Source organism: Macrobrachium nipponense, chromosome 33 (genome assembly GCF_015104395.2).
Source record: "Macrobrachium nipponense isolate FS-2020 chromosome 33, ASM1510439v2, whole genome shotgun sequence".
NCBI lineage: Eukaryota > Metazoa > Arthropoda > Malacostraca > Decapoda > Palaemonidae > Macrobrachium > Macrobrachium nipponense.
In genome coordinates, this window is record NC_087219.1 from 705,431 (window position 1) to 728,384 (window position 22,954).

Here is a 22,954-nt window from a genome sequence, read left to right on the forward strand (position 1 = left end):
GTTTTTATTGTATTTCTATATACTGAATATCATGTCAACACTAAAATTATCAGCGGATGAACAATTCACTGCAAAACACAGAACACAAATTGGGTAAAGAGAAAAAGCAATAGTAGAACGAATGGATATGAATGAGCAAAATGACAAGGAAGAGAAGAGGACTAAGTTTGAGTAGAAGTAGTAAGAATTTCTAGTGGAAGTTATGGGATAACATGAAAAAATGTGGATAAAACAAATTCAGATTTATGATGAAAACATGAATGTACCAACAAAATAAGCCTTGTAGGTAGGCAGCATGCTGTCAATACAGCTCACATGGTGCACTGTAGGCATTATTAAAGTGTCTGCAGCATCCCTTTGGTCCCTAGCTGCAAGCTCTTTGATTCCTTTTACTTACCTCTGTTCATGTTCTCTTCATTTGATTTTCCACCCTCTCTAACAATTGTTTCATAGTGCAACCCTGAGGTTTTCCTCCTTTTATACCTGCTTTCAAACCTTGGTGTCTATTTCCGTTGCCTTGCTGAATGACATCATAGGTCCCAGTGCATGACCTTTGGCCTAAATGCTATATTCTGCTCTATTGAAAGAACAAAGTACGTAAAAAGTAAAGAAATTCTAAAATTAGAGAGGAAAGCATCTGGCTTAGATGGTATAAAACCAAAGTGAATAAGTCCTGAAGTTAAAAAGGAAAAGTAACCAATGAATACATTTCAAACTAAGTGCACACAAATAGAAGTAGTAGCAAGAAAGAAACAAAGAGAATAGATGCAGTAAAAAATATATATTTATTACAAGAAAGAAAAGAAACCCACTGAAGAGGAACTGAGGTCAATAATCTTTAGTGTTTTATACAAAATATTGTCATTAATGAAAGGAGAAATAAAACCTCTGAAGATAGTAAATGGCAAAATCATAGAAAAGGAAACAGATTTCTCAAAAAGAGGAAGAGAAGGCCTAGATGATAAACTATACCTACTTCTTCATAATGTATTGTGCAGGAAAAAGCTCTAGAAGGAAACAAGGACTGAGAAGAGTGATATTGATAGATTTTAGGAAGGCTTACTTAAGACTCAAAAGAGAAGACTTTATAGAAATATTGAAAGAATGTAGAGTAGTAGGCCTACACCCAAATGTAACTGAAGCAGGAGCTGAGATATATGGAGGAGATTAGGACAAGAATAGACTGGGAGTGTAGACGTTAGAGGACTGAACAGTAATGAGAAGAATTAGCGAATGGCGTCCACAACCTTATTCAGATGACAATTTATAAAATTATAAAAGAAACAGAGAGAGAGATGGATTTAGTGAAGAAACCTTTATCATAGGGTCATTATCTTTTGCGGACGACGGACTGATAATAGCAAAATATATACTAACTGCAAAAGAAAAGTAGAGGTTAGTAAAGACGTGTAGGAAATATGCCTGGAAACGAATCGAGAACTGCAATATTATATGTAATATATCAAGCGTTAGTTAGAGGAGATAGAAGGCATAAAAATAACAGTATATAAAACATACTTAGGAATAATGATAGGAAATAAATATGTCCGAGACGAAAAAGAGGAAAACAAGTCAAAGAAAAGAAGCAAGAGTTAAGTGGAAGAGAGAACAGGCCAGGAGCAATTAGCTTACCCTTAAACGTATGGAAGAGAAAAGATAGCACGTAGTCTGTGTGGGCCAGAGGACCTTAACCACTTCAGATTGAAAAGTAAAACGAAGAAAAAGGAAAAAAAAAAAAACAAAAAAAAAAAAAAAAAAAAAAAAAAAAAAAGAAAGAAAGGTTTAGAAATACGATAGACATCGTCCATCTCGATCAACAGAGAGAAATGTAGGAGAGGACTTCTTAAAGAAGCGGAGAAGAAAGACGCACGACGCAAAATGTCGAAGACAAGAGGGCTTAGAAGTACGAGAACCGTATACATCGCCAATCTCGATCAACAGAGAAAAAGGGTAGCAAAGGACTTCTTAAAGAAGCAGAGAAGAAAGACGCACGACACAAAATGTGGAAGACTAGAGAGAACAAATGTTAGTACAGGTGCTGTATGGATCAGGGGACCACTTCAAAATGAAATGTAAAAGGAAGGAAGGCTGAGAAGTACGAGAAATGTAGCAGAGGACTTCTTAAATAAGCAGAGAAGAAAGACACACGACGCAAAATGTGAAAGACAAGAGAGAAAAGTCGCTGAAAGAGCTTAGGAACGGGACCTCCGTGCTCTCGGGAGGTGCCGATGTAAAAACAATGCCTTTCAAACTGACTGAACTATCAACGTGAGAAAACTTTTGCCTGGGTTCAGTCGGGAAAGTTTGGACTCGGTGTCTCCTCCAGTGAAGTCTAGAATTGACAAAGCACCCACCTGTATTTTGCGTCACTGGAGCGTCTAGGTTCGTTATTAATTTGTAAATGAAATGTAAATCCGAAATATAACGGGAGGCAATTCATTTAAAGAGCAACGGACGTTTCTCCGATGATTGTTGCTCAAAATATATAGGGTGAGATAAGACTTGTCCTGTCAACTACTTTAGAACAAAGAATAAGTAAGTTCTAACGTACTTTTCTGTCGTCGACATTAGGACGAAGAATAGAAAGGGATAATTAGCTATATAAACCTACCTTTAGGTAAATTTCTCTGATAATTTTAGGTTTATTTGTAGTTTTTTTGTTAACGTGAAGGTACTTAGGTACTTCAGGAATATCCATACCTACCTACGTCCTACTTGAACGCACATTTTTATAACGTTTTATTTAATTTGGAGTTAGGCTAATGTCTCTGGTTATTTTGTTTATTTTATTTGAATTTAACGTCTTTGATTATATTTTTTCCATTTCGATAAGATGGAATGGAAGGCAAAAAGCCACCTACCTAGGTACTAGCTTAGGTAGCTACCTACCTAGCTACCTAGTTTACTTCTTGCATGCACATAGGTATATAGGTAGGTATAGGTAGCCTAACATTTTATTTTTTATTTGAATTGAATTCAATGTCTCCGATTATTTTTAAAATTTTGTTTGGATTTAACGTCTTTGGTGATTTATTTTATTGTGTTTGGATAAGATGGAATGAAAGGCTGACCAGCTATTACTAGTAGGTAGGCTACACTAACTAATGGACTCTGCCGACCATAGGTATTACCTATATGTAGGTAGTAGGCTAGGGTAAAATAACGAATGGCCGGCCTCTACCATCGTGCGAACACCTTTCCAAAAATCGGAAATTAGGTATGTCCCTGATTTGTGACTTGGGAGGGAAAACTTACTTCGTGAGGAAAGTAGAGGTCTCGAGGTGTTGTTTCGACAGACGCTAGCTCTTGACTAATGTCTATCCTGGGTTACAGGGCGTGTTAAAGTACTTTTTTGGGAAGGTGGTCACACTACGGTAGAGGCCAGCCATTTGGTATTTTACCCTAGGGCTAGTAAAATAATGTAGTAGGTATAGTATAATGAAGATTTAGAATTGCATATACCCCATTGTCCAATGAAAATGTTTAGACAAAGCTGAGGCTGGCTGCTAAGGCAGCCTAACTCTGAAGGTGGCTACAGATCCACATAACCTTATGCCGGTGTGAGGTTAGGCTAAAAAAACTGTAATGTATAGCTAGTGCACTTAGGCATATGCATTGCCTTCCTCTGACAATTTTAAGGAAATTTGTGTAGAAGATTTTTTTTACATTTTTCATACTTGTATGTCTAAAAAAAAAAAATAAGAACTTGGGTCTGGGGTACATCCTTTTTTTCCACTTATCATTATAATAAGCAACAGTGTCAGACCTTCTACCTTTTTCTTCCTAATTCCCCGAGCACATCCAGTACTGTTTGTTTTGTTCCAAACCCTTCAAACTGAATTATAAGAGGAGGTTTGGGAAAAAGGTGTATATCTTAGTTTAACCAGGCCACTGAGCTGATTAACAGCTCTCCAAGGGCTGGCCCGAAGGAGTAGATTTCTATTTACGTGGCTAGGAACCAAATGGTTACTTAGCAATGGGACCTACAGCTTATTGTGGAGTCTGAACCATATTATATCTGTAAATGTATTTCTAAATACATTCCTCTGATTCTGCGCTGGCTGCTGGGAGCAAATTAGGGGTACCAGATCGGTAGGCGAATATGTAACCGACTTGTCTAGTGAGGAAGTTTGGGAAATTTAGCAGTATTTTTGTACCACCTTCATATACCCAGTACTGTGCAATAGTCTTGAATGATAGTACTCTGTGTTCTTCCAAACAAACTACTGGTAAAGAAGGTGTTAAGTTGCTGTATTTTAATTTTTCACACATATTAAGGTGTTACTCTGCAGTATTTCTAAGTAAAACACATTTCAACTAAGGTGAGACAATACCAATTGCTTTGCTTTGTACATGCAACTTCCCCGGCAGATATTATACTTAGCTTATGTCTCTGACGTCCGACAGAAATTCGAATTTCGCGGCACACGCTGCAGGTAGGTCAGGTGATCTACCCCCACCCTGCCGCTGTGGGTGGCAGGAATAGGAACCATTCCGTTCTAGAACCAGATTTTCTGCTGTCGCGGTAGTGTCAACATATGTTGTTGCTACCATCCTGACTTGATTTTCGTTTTTCATCGCCATCGATCTCTGGGCTGTCTTTTGCAGGGAAGTACTGGGTCTTTGGTTCGGCATACGCTTTTATTAACTTTTTAATGAATTTGGCTTCGAAAATTTCGAAGAATATATGACGTGTAACTACCGAAATTTTCGGTAGACATCACATAGTTTGCAAGAAAGGGAAATATTAATATTTATTCATTAATACGTGTAATAAGTGTTAGAATTGATTGAGGAAATATACTGACTTCCTACTTTAGGGAGTCAGTAAGCATGTAACTAGATACGTTTCTTTTAAAAGTTTTTTGGAAACTCGTACTAACGAGCAATTAGAGTATTAACAGTACTAGTAGTGTTGCATCCTCATCACCTTCTTACTTCGCAGAAACTTCAAATTCATAATTGCAATTTGAAGACAAGGATTGTGGCTCAAAATGCGAGCTATTAAAAGGTAAGAAGTGATTACTAGTGTTCCCCATTGCAGTGGAGGGTGCGTCTGATCGGCTCTGTCTCGCTCCCTAGGTCTAGACCTCTTTCAAGCTCCAAGCCCAGGGGAGAAGGAATGTCGAAAGCCGTAAGGAGGTTTCAGAGAATCCCCACCAGGTCCAGGCGTCCCTCGGCAGGTTCTGTAGAGCGTCCCAGACTGCCAAGGATAGCCATTGAAAAGGCATCCTTAAAAAAGTGCGTCTCTTCATCTTACATCCGAAAAAGACGAAGAATGGTATGTTTTGATGATCTAGCGCGTTCTCTGAAAACTAACAAGAGAACACTGAGCAAGAGCCAGCCAGGAACTTAGGAAGCCGCGTTCCAGCAAGCAAAGCTAGCGTGAGCCACGTTCCAACAGCCAGCAGCGAGCCGCGTTCCAGAAAAACAGAACTAGCGCGAGCCGCGTTCCTACAACCAAACGCGAGCCACCGCGTTCTAGCAACTGAGCGGGAGCCACGTTCTAGAACATTTTTCTTGGCGCAAGGCGCCATTCAAAGAGACGAAGCGCCAGCCTGGCGCAAATTGCGCCAGAAAAAACAGACGGCTAGAGCAAGGAGCCTTATAGTACAGTGGCAATCAGAGCGATCCTTCCATTGAACGTTTCCGGGCAAGAGGCTCTTTCTAAAAGGGGTCTAGTAGGCGCTCGGAACTATCAGGGAGCACGGGACCTTCCACGCAAGCGGAACGCTCCAGGAGCGAGTCTCCTTTCTAGCGCGCGGAACTATCCAGGCGCTAGGCGCAAGGAGCCAGGCGCCAGAATATTCCAAATCTTCTTATGAGAGTGAGGTCAGTCGCGAGGCTCCTCTTTGAGTTTTAACTTGAGCAACTTTCCCCTGGCAAAAGGTGCAAGATGTCGCACAGGCGGGCCGTCGCGTTTGTCAGAAAGGATTCTGATACTAAGAGAAGCCATTTGTTCCGATACGTAATACAAACCATCTTGGTCCTTTTAACAATAGGAAGTAGCTAGCGGCAGCTGGAACGGTCGTAAGCTTCGAACAAGGGGAGAACGGTAGTTAACTGCTTGTCCGATCGTCGCGCGCGCGCGACTGGGAGGTAAACAAATCACTTTTGCTTTCGCCTGTGTGTGGGAAGGACGTGTTCGCCATCGCTCTGCCCGCTTGTCGTTTGCTTCATCTTTGAGTATTTGTTTTCTCTTTCTGTATATCAGGAGTGATTGTAAGTACTTTTTTTCTCTATTCAATTGATGTGCAATGAGTGAATTAGAGGAGATTGAGATTTCACCGCGCCCTCCAGTCGCCCGTAGAGTGTGTCCGGGCTGGAGGGTACGTAAATGTGGGGGGTTCAGGTCTTTTGTGGAGGTGGACCCCCACGAGGTTTGTTCTCGTTGTCGAGGGCGAGAGTGCTCTCGCAACGAGCCATGTATGGTTTGTATGAACTTGGTCCGAGGGCGCAGTGGGTGCTGTACGAGGGCAGGAAGAGACTTAGGCCGGCCAAGAAGTCATCGGAAAGTCCAGTGACTCCTTTGGTGACGGACACTTCGTCCTCTTTCCTGCCTCCCGGCCAGCCCCCACGGTTTGCGCCTTCCCCTGCGGGGGGCGTAGCGGAGTCCTTTTCCTCTCTCGATCCGTCGAGTGTGGAGGAGGGCGCCCGCTACCCGGACGTACAGTTGTATTCGGGGTCTTCTGTCCGCTCTGGGGGGGTATTTCGCCCCCCAGGCGCGGGGAAGCCCCTCCTATTAACCCGACTGTTGCTTCCGCAGGTGTGCCAGCAGCGAAGGACGACTTGGGACAGGTGTGGGAGTCGCTGGGACTGCAGGGAGTGCCAGCATCCAGGGGTTGCTACAGCGGTTGGCGGGTCGGCCGTGTCACTCATGGTGCGGTGACCACCACGACGACCACATTAACTACCCCTGCGTATGAGATGCCACCACATCTTGTATATACGCCTCATATAATGTCGGTGACACCCACGGTGGCAGTACAAAAACCAATTGCCGCCGTTCCAAAGAGGACGATGCCACCACCACCTGGATTTTTTCCTTTGCCGACCCCGGACTTCCGCTGCCCCAAGAGTACCCCCCTGGACCTGCCGCCAGTGCCACGGATGACGATGACTGTCGACAGGACGCCTGGCTCTCCCGTAGTACCTGCCGTGCCTGCCGTACCTGTGGCCGCTCCAGCGACTCTTTCCCTTTCAGGTACACATTACCTTTCAGATGTTCCTGCTGTTCCTGCTGTTCCCGGACCTGTTCCTGCCGTTCCCGCTGCTGGTGTTGCTGTAACAGTCTCAGGTCCTTCCGGACAGGTGCAGTCGGGCCCTGTTGCTTCGGCAACTGCCCCCCGGCTCCCTCCTGGATGGAAGACCTGGACGTCTGTCCTGCGGAGCCTGGCGAAGAAGAAGAGGAAGAGGAAGAAGGTGTCGTCATCGTCTTCATCGTCTTCTTCGTCGTCTGCTGCCTCTCCTTCCCCTTCGACTTCTAAGGCCAAACAGCCGAAGAAGAAGAAGGTTGCCTCCTCCCCCCCTAAGAAGACTCCTTCGGGATCTTCTAAGGGCCCGGCTCGCTCAGGCGAGCTGGGGAGCTTCTTCTGCGGTCGTCCTCCTCCCCCCCGTCCTTCGGGTGCGGGGCCGCCCGTCGCTTCTTCTGCAAAGAAGAAGTCGACGGGGACCAGAGGGTGCATCAGCCTCGGCTGTGCGGTCCTCACCTGGTGCTAGTGGTTCTGCCGCTAAACCAGGTTCCGTCTCGGCTGCTTCTCGTTCGCGAGAAGCACCGAGTGGACGCTCTTCTAAAGAGGACCGTCCAGCCAAAGTTTCGACGACCGAGCTCGCTCGCCGTCAAGACAGCGGCACGGAGCAGAAGACTGTCGAGAGTCGTGCACCGCGACTCTCAGCCAGGCCAGTGGACGCTCTCGCAGCGACCAACCGGCTGCTCGGGCTGACGTGACGGTCATGACCGGCCACGGGTTGAGGCGAGGAAGGAGTCCCCACGGCCGCCGGTACCAGCCACGGCTGGTACCAGCGGTTTGACGCGCCGAGAGGACGCTGGCCGGTCTCGACGCGAAAGGGAGCCTAGCAGGTCACCCGTCCGCCGCTCCCGATGGGACCGGGCGGAGACGGTGACCAGCGGCAGCTCGCCTGACGCTAGAGAGCGGTCTCGACGTTCTCAGCCGAGCCAATCGCCCCAGGCGAGCGGCGACGCTAGGCCTACTGCTAGACCGTCACCGCGGGGTGACGATCGGCAGCAGCCCTCTACGCACGCTGGTCCTGCCAGCGAGCGTGGGGGGGAGCGTCAGGTCTGCCTCTCCTATACCTTCAAACCTCCTCGGGCTATACCGGGAGGAGCGAGGTACCAAGGATGCGATCACGAGAGGTGCGCCGCTCGTGGACCCGGCTATGACGCCGTACGGCTCAGGCACGGTCTTAGGACCGAGAAGAGGACGTTACGCGCAAGTAGTTGGAGGCGACCGTCAGGGGTCTGTCGCTGTTCCTCCTTCTGAAGGAGGAGTATCGAGGGATATGCTCTTGTTGGTAGGGACTGGACGGTCCTACTCCACAAGACGCTGTGACGCCCGAGATACAGAGGAACTTCGCGGAAGTCATTAAGCTGATGCGTCTGCATAATGCCTCGCGGAAGGATCGCCGCTACCACCATCGGAGCCCACGTCCCGGCTCGAGTCATTTTGGGGTCCCAAGAGGGAGCCCAAAATGATGATGGGGTTGCCACGATCAGAGCTTGCGGACTCAGTCCCTGGATCAGGTGGAGAATCTCGTCTCAGGACGGGAGGACTCGCTAAAATCCGGACGGTCCTCTAAGCTGCTTCCTCCTCCTCTACAGCGGCAGAGGCGTTTCTACGTGCCATCAGAAGACCCGATACTGCCGAAACAGGTTAACCCGGAGTTAGCGAGGCTGACTCCAGGTGTGTCCCTGCAGCAGCTCCTGTCGGAGAACCTATGGTTCTCGCAGCAGGAGGCACTTGCCCTGGAATCTACCGCTATGGCAGCATTCCAGGCAGTTTCCTGGTTGGATTTGTGGTCCCTCACAATATCCAAGGTAGCGGCCGGCTCCGGGAGTTCTGCTCTCGAATACGACGACGCTTCTTTTAGGAGACTGTGCCAGTCTGGAGGAAGAGCAATCTCTTACCTCGCCCATCAGACTGCTAACCTGTGGGCCAACTTGGTTTCTTCTTCGGCGTAGGGATGCAGTCCTTACCCGAGTGACCAAGGGGGCTGGGCGTGTGAGGCGGCACTCGGCTAAGAAAATGGACCTCTTAGGAGTTCCCCAGCTCTCTTTCCTGGAGAGATGGTGGACGCTGCGGTGGAACGGCGGCGCACTGACGAGAGTGACCGCTTAGTTCACCAGGCAGTCTCGAAGGTTTCTGGGCAACCTCGAGTAACTGCGGCCAAACAAAGAGCTTGGCTAGCGCTTCCACGGCGGCGAAGACGGTTGCACACCGTCCAACCCAACGTGTGAAGACTCCAGTTGTTTCGACTTCTGCGAGAGGAGGCCGCAACCAGCCCTCCTCCCAGCCCTCCTTTCCCCGAGGAGGTGTTGGGAAGAAGTCGAAACGAGGAGGGAAACGCTAGGGACGGCGTTCCCCCTCACCTGCTGCCGGAAGTGGGGGGGTGCCTGGCGAGCCATTGGGCGACTTGGCAGCGCTACGGCGCCGAGAACTGGATAGTAGACGTCCTTCGGGAGGGATATCTACTACCCTTCGAGTCTCGGCCCCCCCCCCTCATCTCCAAACCGGTCCATCTACAGACCTATGTGTCCGGGGATCAGCAAAGGACAACGCTCTTCGACGGAGGAGATCAAGACCATGCTGGCGAAAACGAGCTGTAGAAATCGTGGAGGACCAGTCACCAGGCTTCTCACAGCCGCCTCTTCCTAGTGGAGAAGGCATCGGGGGGCTGGCGCCCGGTGATAGACCTCTCTCCCCTGAACCGCTTCGTTCGCACGACGCGGTTCACGATGGAGTCGGCACGCTCAGTGCTCGACTCAATCAGGGAACGATTTCATGCTTTCGGTGGACCTGAAGGACGCGTATTTTCAAATACCCATCCATCAGTCCCTCCAGAAAGTACCTCCGCTTCATCTCGACGGGACGGTGTACCAATTCAGGGCACTTTGTTTCGGTCTCTCAACCACCAGGTGTTCACGCGAGTGTTCACTCTGGTGTCGGCTTGGGCCCCATTCGAACGGGATACGTCTTCTGAGGTATCTCGACGATTGGCTGTCCTGGCGAGCGCTGCAGTTGCTACAGGACAGAGATCGACTCCTCAAGTTTTGTCGCGATCTGGGGATCGTGATAAACTACGAGAAGTCCGATCTCGAACCCAAGCAGAAGATGAAGTACCTGGGTAGCTGATAGATACGGTAGCAGGGCAAGTCTTTCCCGCAGACTTGCGTATCAGCAAATTCAGGGAGCAGGCCCGCCGGTTCCTGTCGCGGCAGGAACAGGCAGCACAGCAATGGCAAGTCGTGATCGGCCATCTGTCGTCACTCGAGAAGTTAGTCCCTCACGGGCGTCTTCACCTGCGGTCTCTCCAGTGGAGGCTAAGGGAGAGTTGGTCTCAGGCCAAGGATCCTCCTTACTTTTCCCGTGGCTATCACGGACAATGGTGAGGCAGGACCTAGCCTGGTGGCTCGACGACAAGAACCTCTTAAGAGGAGTGCCCATACGCACTCCCCCCCCGGAGATGCTTCTGTTCTCAGACGAACGATCGACCGAGGGATGGGGCGCACACCTGGAGGAGTTGCTGACTGCAGGTGTGTGGGACCATCACGAGAAGCACCTTCACATCAATGTCCTGGAACTCAAGGCGGCGTTCAACGCTCTCCAAGAGTTTCGGGACCGCTTGGTGGGACACTCAGTGGTGTTGATGTGCGACAACACCACAGTAGTGGCATATGTCAACAAGCAGGGGGGGCTAGTGTCTCTTCCGCTCCATCAGTTGACGGTGCAGGTGCACGGAGTGGGCCACGGCTCACTCGATAGAGCTGTCAGCACGCTACATTCCAGGCAAGAGGAATGTAGTAGCGGACAAGCTCAGCCGCGTCGGGACTCAGGTGATAGGGACCGAATGGTCTCTACACCAAGATGTGGCGGAAAGGCTCTTCAACCTGTGGGGGGCGACCGGTCGTAGACCTGTTCGCCACCCGGCACAACAGGAAGATCCAGGTGTTCTTCTCGGCCGTGCCGGACCCATGGGCAGCTGCAGAGGACGCTCTCCAACACCCCTGGGACAACCTCTTCGCTTACGCCTTTCCTCCCTTCTGTCTGATTCGGAAAGTGATCAGTCGAGCGCTGGTCACTCCCAATCTCAGAATGATCCTGGTGGCTCCCAAACGGCCCTCAAGCCGTTTGGTATCCGGACCTGTTGGCTCTTCTTGCAGACGCACCGAGAGAGCTACCCAACTGGCACTTAACCTTCTAGCCCGAGCCAGCACTAGAACGGTACCACCGCGCGCAGTCCAGTCCCTTCAACTTCACGCTGGCTGTTATCCACCATCTCTTGCGAACGAGAGGCTTTTCTCGTAGCGCAGCAACAGAGATGGCTGGACACGTCAGACAGTCCCTCTGCAGCTGTGTACCAGGGGAAGTGGGCCGTCTTCTGTGGTTGGTGTCGTAGACCAGGGTTTGTCTCCTCTCAGAGCCACTCTTCAGCAGGTAGCGGATTTCCTCGTGTTCGTTCCGCCGAGAGAAGCTCCTCTCAGTACCCACAGTTAAGGGATATAGAGCCGCTCTGGCTCTCGTCCTAAAACTGAGGGGACTGGACATCACGAATTCGTTCGAGATATCCTTGCTAATGAGGAGCTTCGAAAGGTCTTGCCCACCCAGGGAACTCAGGCCCCCTGCGTGGGACGTGACTCTCGTCCTTAGGAGTCTGACTCGAGCACCGTTCGAGCCACTCCGAGAGTCGTCAGAACAGGGATCTGACCCTCAAGACCCTCTTCTTGCTGGCCCTGGCATCGGCGAAGAGAGTAGGGGAACTACATGGCCTTTCTTATGATGTTTAAAACATACCAGAGGCTGGGGATCTGTGACGCTCGATTTCGTCCCGAACTTCGTAGCTAAGACTCAGAATCCGTCGATCCCTGACGACAGGTTCGAGTCTTTCACGATCCCCTCCCTGCTGGACTTTACAGATAACGATGCGGATGAGATGCTGCTTTGTCCTGTGAGGGCGCTACGGCGCTATCTGAAGAGAACTCGACATCTCAGGCCTGAGTGTCGACGCCTCTTCGTTAGCACTGGGGTCACCAAGAAAGAAGTCTCCAAGAACACGCTTTCTTTGGCTACGTGAGGTGATCAGGAGAGCGTACGAAGCTGATGGTAGCGACGACATCCGTACGCTCCGTCCGAGAGCCCACGAAGTCAGAGGTATCGGACCCTCCTTAGCGTTCCGTAAGAACTTCTCCGTGGCGCAGGTCCTGAAGGCAGGTGTCTGGGCCAACCAGACCACCTTCACGTCCTTCTACCTTCGGGATATTGCCCACAAGTCCTTGGATACTTTTTCCTTGGGACCTGTGGTGGCTGCTCAACACGTTGTGTAAGCTTACCCAGCACCCGAGCAGGCAGAACAGCATCGATTCCTGGTATGACTGGGAGAATGAATGCGTGAATGAGAGTGACTGGCTTCTCTTCACCATCTTTTTCTACCTCTACCTGTGGGCAGAGGGATACGGTCGTTACCTTGCTGGATAGGAGTCCGATGCAGGTAAGCTATTCAAACAGAGCTCCATCCTATCTCTTTAACTAGAGATAGGAGTAAATATCCACCACTTTCTCCAACAAGGGGGAGAAAGTGGAGGCCAACATGAGACAAACCCATTACTTTACATTTGCTCATGTAAGGAAAAAGTTCTTACAATGCTGGTACGAAGAGATACGCTTGCCTCTCTCTTAGTACTCGGCCAGAGGTCTGACCATTGATCCTGCGGTGCACACCCCGATCAATCGGACAGAGGCTTGGATCCCTCCCTCGCTCTTACGACCAGGGAGGCATTCCAGGGATGGACGAACACCAGTCTGTTCATCAAAAGACTCAGATTCCACCCACCAAGAAGTGAGTCTTCCTATTGTTAAAGGACGATGGTTTGTATTACGTATCGGAACAAATGACAATTTGTGCGAAAATTGCATTTTTCCTAACTATACAAACCTGAGGTCCTTTAACATAAAGTCCCTCCTCATGCCACCCCTCACTCTGCGTATTTTGCATGGGCCAAAAGCAAAAGTGATTTGTTTACCTCCCAGTCGCGCGGCGCGCGACGATCGGACAAGCAGTTAACTACCGTTCTCCCCTTGTTCGAAGCTTACGACCGTTCCAGCTGCCGCTAGCTACTTCCTATTGTTAAAGGACCTCAGGTTTGTATAGTTAGGAAAAATGCAATTTTCGACAAATTGTCATTTTTCATTATTCAGAAGACTCCTGTGTTTGGCAGTTCCTCTCAATGCGGACTCTCTCCTTCATTCATGCTCTTCCCTCGTTATGAAGAGGCAAGAGCTTTGGGAGTTTTTCTTATAAGAATCTCATCGACGTTTGGGTATGATGGCGGATAGGAAATATCTACTTCCTTCCGTAAACCCTACAGATGAACAGGAATTCTGTCTCTTCCTTCCGCGATTTATGAGGAAATCACGAAGATTTAAAGAGTTCCTGGATTAACTTCCCTTCCTTAAGGAGATATATATACTCTTTCTATCGTTCTATTAACGAAAAGAACGAAGACAGTAAAAATTTTTCCTTTCTCTATCTGCCTCGGCAGGGAAAGAAGGTAGTGGAGTATCTGCTGTATGAGAATACGATACGGCAAATCACACATACCGTAGTTACTTCTTTGCAGAGCAACTCAATTACAGTATCCTTCCAGGAATTTCCTAGGAAGGACTACGCTTAAAGGGATTGTTAAGACAACACCTACTTAGCTTCTAGATTTATCGAAGTCTGTTTCGCTTAAAAATATGCATTAATAAGAACTTCCCGAAGTTCGATAATAATTTTATAAGATTCCTTTATTTAATGGAGTAGCTGGCAACTCTGGAAGAGTAAGGCCAGACGGCTAACGGAGACTGCTATCGCGCCTTAGAGACCAACGCAGTAACATGTAGGTGCGGTCATGACTGGTTAGTTACATGTCTCTCTCCTGCGGGATGGAATAACTAACCGTGTCTCTCCCCTACAATCGCGGTTTTAGCTTCGGATTGAGGGGATAGTTAAGCAAACATAAATAAAATATTGTCTGCCTTTTGCTAAGAAGCTTTCAATAAGAAAGATATTACAACATTTCAATGCTGTTTACCGTAGGTAACATTATTAAAGGATTCTAACTCAGCGGAACTCTATATTATATGATGCTCTCATGCTTACGAAAGCATGGCTTATTAGAGTACATGCTTAGTGAGAAGATGAATGTAGTAGAAGAGAATTCACTTTAAGACTACGGTATGGTCAAGTCTTATGCACATAATGAGGTTAAACTACAGAATTCCTAGTATCCTTACAAAGGTTTCCTAGATTAATGCTGTTTACCACAATGTGACAGTATTATAAAGGATTCTAATACGGCAGAGCACGATATAATATAATTCTCTCATCCTTTCGAGAAACGCACACAACCTTTTTAGAATCGGATATTGCTCAAGAGAAGATGGGTGAGTCGGATGGGAAACATTCTCTTAGTGGCAGAAGTTGTTTCTCTGAATGGACTATACTACGTATATAAAAGTTTTTTCCTTCTAAGAACGGAATTAACACGTGAAGGATGTCGGGTACCATAAAGGCACAGATGTTCTGGCACATAACCTTAAAAGAACTAGAAGGAAGCGCCAGCCTGGCGCAAAGCGTCAGAAGCGCCAGCATGGCGCAAAGCGTCAGAAGCGCCAGCCTGGCGCAAATTGCGCCAGAAACGCCAGCCTGGCGCAATGCGCCAGAAGCACCATCCAAAATATTTTCTCGTTTTAGCGAGTTATTAACCTAAGAGTCCAGTAGTGGTTGGTTTGGTGTTTGCTTCTGAGACACCTCGGTGGTCGCGGGTTCGATTCTCGGCCATTCCATTGAGGAGTGAGAGATGTGGTTTACTGGTGATGGAGAATTGTTCACTCTCGACGTGGTTCGGAAGTCACGTAAAAACGGCAAGATTTCGTCCTGATTTCGTTACCCATTTAATCGGAAAGGGGTCGCTTACAAGGAATGATGAATTATTTTATTTTAATCACTTAGGCCAATTCCACGACTCTCTCATATCGCAAAGAGCATCGAGAATCTCTTTTTTTTTTTTTTCGCCCCTGTTCGCGTTAACAAAAGAAAACCTATTTGGGAACAGACACGGAACGTAACGATCCTTAAGAGGTTCGATGCAAGATTTTGCATGTCCGTGAGAACCTTCTCGATCGAAGATAACAACTGTTAACGTATGTCTAACATTTATTGAAAAGAGTTTTGAGAACCTGCGGAAAGTCTTCTTCATAGATCTCTTCGCAAGGTAGAAGACGAACAGGCTTCCTATAGACTGCTTCCTTTTCCTCGAACCAAGAGAGGTAGCAATATACGACATCTTTAATTTAAAGAAGGGGAATAAACTTTAGTCTTTTTTCCCCTAGTTATAAATTCTTAAGAGATATTAAGATAAATGGGCGTCAAAGGAAGAGAGGATGAATGCCTCATTTTGGCCTTAGAGAGGTTGGATTCACAGAAGTCACGTTCTTCTCACAGCATGTTTCGTAAGGCTTTTCAAGAGTATCTGGATTATTCTATCAGAAATCTATTATAAATAAGACCTGAAAAAAACTCTCCACTCTGAGTCTGTCCGCGTGCAGACTGACCAGAATGGACATGAATGAGAGGATTTTTCAAGGTAAATGACATAGTCATGGCTAAGACATAGAATGTGCTGCAGATCGTGCTAGATGGAATGAGGAAACTGTCCTCTTCCGATACCTCTGTGAACCACATAGCGAGGTTCTTTCTTCACTTTCAGAGGGAAGAATCACCTAGGTATATCTGCTATCAAAGAACACAGTAAAAGGCTATACTCTGTCTCTACAACGGGAATTAGAGATACAGAAGATTAAGATCTTCGGGATCTCATACGATACCGCAATACGACAGAGTAGGATACATGTACTTCGAATGGGATCTTATTGTGGCCACAGATTCCGTGTTCCGACAAATGGAACTGCTCCTCATCAAACTTCTTTGAGAAAGTTTATGAAGGAAGGTTCTTTGTTTCTCTTAGCCCTCAACGACCAAGAAGACAAGTGAATTTTTGTGCATTGGAATCTCGCATCAGATTCAATGGAGACTCGGCAATGGGTTCTTGCCAGCATAGTATGTCTGGCAAAGAACTAAAACCCTCTATTCCTGACGCAACGCTTTCAGATAGAAGTTCGTGCCCCAGGCAGGGTACTTACTTTTTCATCTACAGAAGAAGAGATGGTTTAAACGTTTGCCTACAGAGTCTTCGGGGTGCGATGAGGGCTCGAAATGCTTCCCAGAAGGTATTCAGGATACAATAAGAGCTAGAAATCAGGGTTGCCGCCCAATTTCAGCTCAGAGTCTCCTTCAACTTCCAGACTCCTTCCCTTCCTTCGGGCAAGGATAGGGAAGATTCTGCAACAAGGAACCTCATCACATGTAAGAAGAGATCTCGTTAGCAAAGGAAGTATTCACGAAGGATCCTCCTCAGAGGAAGACTCTTCTCTCTCGTATTGTTAGATATCCTGTCGTCTACTGGATGTAGCTGACTACAATCACCTCCCCTTGCCAGGGGCCAAAAGCTCAAAGGGGAAGAATTTCTTCCACCATTCTCCAGTCTCCTGTAGACTATGTGGTTGTTCAGGACTCTCGGACAATGTAGCGCCAGCCAGGCGCCAAATTGCCAATACGGCGAAAAACGCCAAGAGGCGGACAGTTCCAAGGACTCTGTCATGGTCTGATACTGAGAAGGAGCGGGCCTCCAACCTGGCGCAAATGCGCCAGAGGCGAACAAATCGGACAGATATAAGAGGTGTCCGATGTGGACATCGCCAGACAGCCTAGAGACTCTTCCAAGCTCGAAGCTCCACAAGTGTGGAGGAGCCAAGCCAGGCGCGAGGCGCCAGCCAGGCTCTAGGAGCCAGCCAGCTCTAGAAGCCAGCCAGGCGCCATCCAGGTGCCAGGCTCCTTCAAGGCTAGGCTCCAGTCAGGATTGAGGATCCATCCAGGCGCAAGGCTCCTTCCAGTTAAAGAGAAACCTAAAGCTCTGTCATGTAAGAGGGCTAGTCCCCATTGATATGATACAGGTAAGGCTCTGCCATGTAAGTGGGTCAGCCCCCATTGGCACGATCCGAGAAGGCTGTCGTGTAAGCGGGCTAGCCCCCATTGACATGATCCAGAAGGGTTTGTCAGTCATAGGTCCCTACCTCGCTGAAACTCTTGAGGCATGCAGACTCATAGACAGTAATCATGAAGTCTTCTGCCAAGCTCCAGGCGCAAGGCGCCAGCCAGACGCAAGGCTCCAGACAGGCGCAGGCGCTAGCCAGGAGGGAGGAGCCAATCAGGCGCCAGCCAGGCGCGAGGCTCCAGCCAGGTCTGTAGGCGCCATTCAGGCGCAAGGCTCCAGCCAGGCGCGAGGCGCTAGACAGGCGCTAGGAGCCTGCCAGGCACGAAGCGCTAGCCAGGCTCCAGGCTTCACCCAGAAGAGATCTATATCAAAGAATGCCCGCTGGCCTTCTTTGAGACAATGTGATCTCCTAAGCACTTGACAAGTGCATTGATGATTCCTTCAAACAGCTGAGAATTAAAAGCGCATGAAGTGCGAGCTTTTCCGAATTCTTGTTCTTTCCTTAAACAATATGTCATAAGGACATATTAGCTGTCCACATACGGAGATGCAACTCTGTGTTGACTTCCCATATCCGAAGGATGTCAAGATAACCTACGAGAGATCCTTTCTCTCTTGGTTGATATGTCTGCGGATACATTGCTGGATAGGGAGCCGATACTGACCAACTAGTGAGTTAAATTTTATTTAAAAGTCTGTGTTTTTTTCTTTGGGTTGTTTGAAAGGAGTTTGGGGATAACTCTTTCAACTAAGCACTAACCCTCGTGTTAGGATCAGGTGATCGGGATCGGTGTTGTGCTCCTTAATCATGCCATGCCACTAGGCATAGGCATATTGTCATGTAAGAGGCTCTGTCGAGTAAATGGATAGACCCCCCATCGACAGACCCACAAGAACTCTTAGCCATAGGTCACATCCTCGCTGAGGCTCTTGAGGCGAAGCAGATTCCTAGGCATTAGCCATGGAATCTTCCGCCTGAACAAGTAGGAACCAAGGTTTTATTTATTTATTACCTACAACGTATGTTGTTTACCTGTCTATTCAGTAAATAGTTGTCTCTTACCCACCACCAAGGGTGTCAATCAGCTAAGTATATATCTGCCGGGGAAGTTGCATGTACAAAAAAATGATATTGTTAGAATACAATAAAGTTTTTGTACATACTTACCGGCAGATATATACGATGAATGGCCCACCAGCCTCCCCTCAGGAGACAGGTGGAAGAGAAAATCTGGTTCTAGAACGGGAATGGTTCCTATTCCTGCCACCCAGCGGCAGGGGGTAGATCACCTGACCTACCTGCAGCGTGTGCCGCGAAATTCGAATTTCTGTCGGACGTCAGAGACATAAGCTAAGTATATATCTGCCGGGTAAGTATGTACAAAACTTTATTGTATTCTAACAATATCATGTTTAAAGTCACCTTGTTTTTCTTACACCATTTAACTTCATCATATGATTGTTGATGTAATACCTGAACTTAATGCTATAAAGTTTTAGCCCAAATAGTATTCTATTTTGTCGAGAAATTATCTGATAACTTATCTAATCTGAAGTTGAGAATGGAGGATAACTGTGCTTATGTGCCTTGCAAATTGAAGGCATTTCTTGTTTGGGTAATCCTCTTATAGTAATGTTTTTTTAAGTAAGTTAAATGGGATACATAATGTATTTCACTTATATATATTTTGCGAGCTACAGTGGTTTTAAGCAAGGATTTTCACCCCTTATGAATATCAAAAGTAACTTTTTATACCACAATTATGTTCGCTTTTATTTAATGTTTATTGATTTCTCAGAAGTGCAGAGTATTAGATAAGATAAGTATGGCATTTTCCTTATCTGATTTTCATGAGTGCCTTGGTTAGTGTTATCATATTTTATTAGGGTATCAATACCAAACAGTTATGATATAAGAGCACTGTGTTGCTTTATTCCCTGTATAGTGGACCTGTTAATAGAATTGTATAGAAAAATAGTTTCCTTTTTCAGGTTGTGATGTGAAACCATGGTGGTGGTGTTGTAAGATTTTTAGTAATCACTTTTGAAGGTGATTATATTGGTAGCAGATCTTGTAACATCTGTGGGATTCTTAGTTTGTTAGAATGGATTCACATACATATCCTGTGGAAGTAGAGGAAATTCCGCTAGAGGGAAGTAAGTATTACAGTATGTATAATTCATTGTGCAGACCATTGTCTTTTACATAGGTTAAAGAGTTTTAATTTTTACTATAGGAAGATGTTTAAACTGGAGTGTGATCTGTTTTCTGGTACTCGCAAATTTGTATGGGACTAGGTCTTCAAAGGAGTCTTTACAGTCTTTAAATAAGTACAGAAACTCCTTGGTGGTGTTTCACAGTGGAGAAGAAATATTTTAAATCATAAACTTGATGAAGTCCTGTTAATCCTAATGGTAGAGTAGTTTTGCTTTGAAATAGTATATTTATTTTATCATTCTTTTCTCCCATCATCCTGAATAGGATCAGATAGAACTTGAAATGTATCTCTTAATATATTATGAAGTTTAATTTGCGCACAGTATTTGAAGGATAGGAAAAAAGAAATTAGGTTTAGACATGTATCCCTTGTTTTGTCACTAGATAGAAATTTGTAGAGTAATGAAGTCTAATAAAAAAAAATTTTACTGAAAAAACTATCACTTTATCATTATATTAACATAAGGCTATGTAACATTTTCAAGTGCTTGACTACTACGTAGTACTTGTATATTTATATATAATTGGCTCTGTGCACTTTAGCTCTGCCAACTATGCACAAAAATGTATAGATTTTTATTTTGTCATCTGTAAAATATATGTTTATCGTGTTTGTAGAGGTTAATGAACTGAGATATTTCAGTTGGACAAGAACAGGACAATTCCTCTAGCGAGGATGAACACAGGCAAGTTAACTTACGGAGGGCTTGCACAGATGTCCACATGTCACCAAGAAATACAGATGTTGCAGCTAAATGTCATTCCTATAGTGGGAGAGAGCATCGTCTGAAAAACACCCTGCCATCACGTTCTGGAGGCAAGTACTGTAATCATTGAACTATCTCACATGTGTTGTTAACAATAGACAATATTGATTTTTTGTCTATATTGATTATTAAAAGGTTCATTTGAAATGATCTAGTAGTCTAGCTTGGGGAGTGAACTCCAAACTGTTCCCTGGTCAGGTTTGGACAAGGTTTCTGTTGTTTTTCAAGCATGAGAAAAGGTTCTTGGTAGCTGCCTTAAAGGCTAAAGTCCCATGTTGATTATGGATATTGGACTTATCTGAGGACAAAGACATCTAGCTATCTTTTGCAGTGTTAAGGTGGAGTTTCTCTGGTATGCATTTTACCATGGATCTGTACGCAGTTTTTAATTTCCTTATGCTGTCTCCCTTTGAACCTTTTCGAACAAGCTCCTTTTGAGGTTTCTGTGGAAACTTCACATTACCCTTAACTACGGCTGAAGAGTGGGAGAGCTGCAAGCTTAGTCAGCTTAGGTAAGCTATGCTAAAGACAAGGAAAATCTTTTTGCCTTATTTTGTGCTAGGCTCTTACGTACAACAATCTCTTTAGCCAGCTTGGAATCACTAGAGCCTGAGGAACTTGACCATTTTGTGAGTCTAATGAGAACTTTAAAATTAAAATAGGTCTCTGGTTAAGGATTTATGCTAATCTATATTCTTAATGGAAAGTAAGCCATTTGACATGGGAGCTTTTAAATTTGAGGAGAGCTGGTCCGTGAATAAGTTCGTGAAGTCACTCGGTGACATGGTAATAATATATTTGCTGAGCTTTATCTTAATGGTGCGGAGAGTCAATACGATCATTGCAGAGTTTTAACTTTAACTCCTTGGGTTTGTGTAGGGGGTATTATGTATATCCTGAATCGGTCAGTAGCCTTTCCTGCCTACTGCTTTTTAAATCTGGTTGTGCTTTTTGGGAAGCTTGGTAGTATTCAGTATGGGTACATGTTAGTTATCCATTGTTCATGGTGGTTTAGTGATGTATTTGCTGACCAACTATTAATATAAGACATGAATGAAGCAAAAAGTTCTGCAAGTAATTCAGTTTAAAGATTTTTGCTGGCAATAAATACATACTCATGAGGAAGTGGCATGCACAAATCAGTAATTTTTTTTAAGTTTGCCATTTTTGTTTTGTTCTTTTTTCTATTTATTTAATTATTTTCTCCATGATACACCTACGTTCCAGGTCACAGCATTCCTGTCTTGTTTTTTCACTGTACAGCTTTTTTCATTTCAGATAGCTGGAAAAAGGCGGAGAAAGTTGTAAAGACTCTCTGACTGTCTTGAGAAACTGGTGTCATAGTCACTTGAACAAAAGCTTTGACAGAATCACCAAAGGTCTTGAGAGTGATAAAAGTATTTATTCACATTCTGGTTAAAAATATATTGGTAAATTGCAGAACTCTCTTGGTGGGTTGTTTATCTTGACAGGATATCCTAGACAGGAAATGCCTTCAACACTTGTGCTCTGTATTGGTAGCTCCGCTGACATTTTGAAATCAGTGCTGGTTGTGACAGCCTTTAGGTAGAAATTCATAGTTTTCAGGGAAGTAGAGTCATAGGAGCAATTTCCTTGGAAGTGGTTTTATCTTCACAGTAGCTATGGCTCACACTTTGACAGAAAGTTTTGAAATGCTTTGTTTTGAGGAAGAGTTGCCTCATCGAGTGCGCTTTGCTGATAATGAGAGTGATTCGTCTTCAGGTAGTAGACGCAGAGGTGAAGGTGTGTTTTTGTCCAAAAATGTTTTGTACACAATACCACACGAACTGCTTTTCAGTTAGTTTTTCATGATAGACCCTGTATATTGTTGTTTTCTAGAAGTCAGGTTCTCTTTACATAGATGTATCAACTAAAGGCGTTGTACAGTTTGTAACTTTTTATTTAGTGTAATGATGCGCTGTAAGCCGATTTCTGCTATAAGTCAGTTTTTCGCCATTACCGGCGCCTTAAGAGCACTCATGGTGCCACCACTCGAGTAACGGCGCCGTAACTTCTTGTTACAGTGCTGTAAACACCGTTAAGTTGATGCTCAATGTTGCTTACAGCACTGTAACCTGATGGAACATCAAGTTATGGTGCTGAAGAGCGCTGTAAGATTGAATCACCATAAATTTTCTATATTCATGAGTCAAACTTAAGAGTCATGTGGAAGGGGGTACAGGTTGGAAACCTACCCTATTGTGTAAGTTGGGTTAAAAGATGGCCACAAGCCAAATTTTGTCCAGATCAGTCAAGCGGCTACCACGTAAGTTACAAAGGGAAGGAGAAGGGGGTATGGTTTTCAAACCTACCCTATTATCTAAGTTGGGTTAAACGATGGCCTCATGTTTATATTTATTTATATATATATGTGTGTGTGTTTTTTTTTGTATGTATGTATATGTGTTGTCTGTGGATAATGTGGAGCTCCTGATAATGTGTATTCAGGTAATCAAGGGATTATTATTTATTTGAATTGTTCGTAGCATACGAACTTGAAGTTCTTTACATGACTCACCTGAGCCATCCTTTTTTGAATCTTGGTCCAGAATGCCAAGTGGAGTGCAGACCGATGGGTAGGCTGGGCTTTCCCCACCTGTCAGTAGTCAACAACCATGT

General features: G+C 45.8%; 1 long non-coding RNA gene across 1 annotated transcript; it reads left to right on the top strand.

Annotated features, from left to right (window-relative positions):
* The first annotated feature begins 2,048 nt into the window (after window positions 1-2,048).
* Window positions 2,049-20,381, top strand: LOC135202914 (uncharacterized). The gene is made up of 3 exons (XR_010311822.1): window positions 2,049-2,382; window positions 19,322-19,486; window positions 20,191-20,381. It is a non-coding gene; the product is annotated as an uncharacterized LOC135202914 (long non-coding RNA).
* The last annotated feature ends 2,573 nt before the right edge of the window (window positions 20,382-22,954 follow it).